Source organism: Gekko japonicus, unplaced genomic scaffold (assembly GCF_001447785.1).
Source record: "Gekko japonicus isolate JY-2015 unplaced genomic scaffold, Gekko_japonicus_V1.1 scaffold758, whole genome shotgun sequence".
Lineage (NCBI taxonomy): Eukaryota > Metazoa > Chordata > Lepidosauria > Squamata > Gekkonidae > Gekko > Gekko japonicus.
In genome coordinates this window covers 332730-336366 of record NW_015169197.1, presented here as the reverse complement: position 1 = coordinate 336366, position 3637 = coordinate 332730, and positions in this window count along the sequence as shown.

The window sequence follows — 3637 nt, the reverse complement described above, 5'->3', positions numbered from 1 at the left end:
TTCCTGCTGTCACTTCCCAGCCTTGTTTGACTGCCATCCAGGTCCAAGACAGACTGCAGAACACCTTTCCAGATTGCTTGGAAACTGGTGGGGAAGGAATTGGAAGAGGATGCTCGGGGTGGCAATTGTATCGGGTTGTCCTGAGCTGTTCTGAAAGTACTCTGCTCCAGCTTCATATTCATCCTTAATCTTCTGTGGCCACAAAGACATATCGATAGATAGATAGATAGATAGATAGATAGATAGATAGATAGATAGATAGATAGATAGATAGATATAAAACAATGTTCTTGGGTAGGCTTTCTACATAAGCCTGTGTCATTTGAGTCACAACACTTTTATTTTGTCTGCTATGTTAACACTTGCATTAAACCCCTGGGGCAAATCGTCAAGAAATTTGGAATGAGATTGCATTAACATGTGACTGACACCTTACTCAACCTCTGCTTTTCATGTAATCCTGTTACTGTTGTGGGTGATCTGAAAAACTGTTTAGCATCAGGATGATGGCTAATAAGTTTGTGTTCAGAACAGAAGTATGTGGACTTGTGGTTTATTGCCATAACAGTGGCATTTAACTTGCTCTATAGGAGGTTGCTCTCCCTCTTGAAGATCATGCCCTTCTCTTGGGAGGAATCTACTTTTATATTCACCTTTGTACAAGGATTACTGTGACATTTGTAGCACAAAGCTTTTTTTTTTTGGTCAGCTTAGGTGGAAACACCAGTTGCAGCCTCTTCTAGAAACAAAAAGTTTGGTCAGAGTTGTCCGTAGTGTTATCATCCAGGCTGAAGTCTTTACTGCATTATATTGGGAGCTGGCCTGTGAAAAGGATTCTGAAGTTTCATCTGGTTCAAAATGTGGTGGCCAGGTTGTTAATCATGGTTCACTCTATTACCTGCCTCTGGCTTTGGTGGTTTGGCAGGTGGTTACTGGACAAAGGCCCTTTCTGTGGGTGGCTCTGGGATTCCTTCCCAATGGACATTTGCTTGGCAGCATCAGTGCCATCTTTTAGGTGCCAGGCTAAGTCTTTCCTGTTTGCTTAAGTTGTAAATTTTATGACTGCAGTTCAATTTGTAAAGCTATTTTTGCTTAATTGCATTTCATTTTTGTTATTTTTGGTGTGATTTTTATTGAAGTTTTCAAGACCTCTTGTACTTTTAAAGTAGTAAAGAGAGATATAACTTCCCCCACAAATAAATAGCACAAAAGGGGGGGGGGTTATTCATTATATAACTTTAATGGAGAAAAGACTGATAGGATGGCTTTAGATTAAGTTGATGCAAAATTAATTCATAAACTGATCTCTTAATGTGCAATATTTTAAACCTAAAGTAAGAGAGCATGAAACTACCCTTTGACAGATGCATTAGAAACTTATAAATGCAATACATACAAAGAAACTTCGTCCAGTGAACATCTCATATTATTTTTTACAACCAAGCACATTAGAGATCTGTTGCACCCAATATATTAAAATTAACACACACACGTGCATGAATCCTCATTCACACACATGCATAGTCAGGAAAAATAAGCAGGGAAAATACTTTCCAATCATCAGTTAAAAAATACAACTGTTCTCCTGTAGTACGAGCAATTGCCAGCCAAATAAAATATCACTGTTCCACAAGGAAATGGCTAGCTAAACAGAAAGTGCAATGAATCTGCAGCTGAGGATTTCTCCATGAAGTCCCCCATGTGAAAAAAAAAATACTATAGAGGCTTTTTTGTAGGTTCGGATATTTGCAAGACTGGTTGCTTAGTGTTATGTAAATGACAAACGGCTAGCCCCCCCCCCCCAACTTTGAACAGATGAATAAAGCATGTGGCTCATAGGAAAAAAATATATAAGATACTTTTAAATAAACTATTTTTTTAAAAAAAGTACAGTTCTAAATAGCCAAATAAAGCTGGATAATATTTTTTAATGCTGTCAGGCCACTAAACCCAATAAAGCCATGCTAGAGTTTGTGTATCACCCTTCTGATTGACTTCCTAATTACAAAAAAGGTTAAAAGCAATTTAGCTGGATTTCTGTGGCAAGGGATTCGCGTTATTCCAAACCTTCCTGAAATAAAGAAAATAGCTGTTCAGGCCTCCTCAGCTGCAGCCAAACAAAGACACAGAAAAGGACAGTTCACCTGGAATTAACTATTCTTGTATTTAACTTGGGAGCAGTAACTCAAAAGAAATGTATGGGGTGAAAGGGAGAGCAAAGAAATGTCCCTTGAACAACTTCATGTCCCTCAGTTTAATAAGGCACTGATAAGATACAGGGAAAATGGCTGTTAGCCTGGCACAAAGGGAGACATACAACCAACATACAGACACCTGGGTGGTATTGAAGTTTCTGGGTTCTCTCGGGAATCATCACCTTGCTGTGGTTCCTCTACTGCCATTATCTTTTGTGTAGGTTGACCTGGAAGGGCTAAAGTGGTTGTGAGTTTCATGGAAGAGTTTTTTAAAAAAAAGAAAAGAAAAAAGAAAATCCCTGCAGTCACTGCAATTCTATTTAAATGTATTTCTGTGAAATTCTTTTTATTTGTGAAAACACAACATTGGCTGTGATCACACAAACTAAATAATCCACTTCCAACCCACTCTTGGGCTGCGGTCACACGGAGCATTAGGCACACTAGAGAGACGGAAGATAGGCGTATTTTCCGGGCGCGATCTCACCTCCACATCTGGGAAGCGTAGAGCTCCCATGGTTCACCCGAGGCTTCACTCCGAAGATGCGTGGTAAAAAACTAGTACCTCAGAGGTACTAGTTTCCGGAAACCACAGGGCAAGGGCGGGTGCGTGATAGTGTTTCCGGTGGAATCCTATGGCATCCGGTGCCCGCCCATGTCCCCTCGCAAAAAGGTCCTCGGGATGCGCACAAGCGGTGTACAGAAAAAACCCCACCCGTTTGCCGTGGTGCACCACTTCTTTGCCACGCCACAGGATTGTGGTGTGATCGGCACCTCCCCCCTACCACGGGACCTCCACGGGACTTCCATGGGACCTCCACGGGATGTCTGCTCACGCAACCATGCGTTATTTTGCCCCAGGGCAAGCAGCCACGCTTCCCTTCCGCATTTTCCTGCCCGTGTGACCACAGCCTTAGGGCACTTTCCAGCTAGATTTTACTGTGAGAACTGGCAAAATCCAGTTGAAAAGTGGATTGACATTTTTTGAGGGAAAGCCAGTTTTCCCATGGCCTGAGCCAGCCTTGAGCCAGCCTTGGCTGGGAGGGCAGGGTAGATATTTAAGAAATAAATAAATGAATGAATAAATAAATAATTCAGTTTTGTAATTTCAAATCGATTCACATTTCTTACTTTCCTATATGAATGAGCCATGTTTATTTCTCTTTGATTCCATATGTTGCCATCCATTTCAGTCTGCCTTGTTTTCATTGCTGTTACTTATTCTTGTTCTTTGTAGCCATTAACTCAATTTTCTGCCATTTATATAACATTTATATATAGTGGTTGAGCAACAATGCAAAATGCATATATTTCTATGGGGCAAATATAACATGAGAAAATAGTGTGAAAGTAAAGACTCACTTTTTCCCCCCACAAGAGAGGCAAAATGAAAACAGGGCAGTCCTTCAAAACCAGGAACCCTGCCAAATTTGGACTTATCC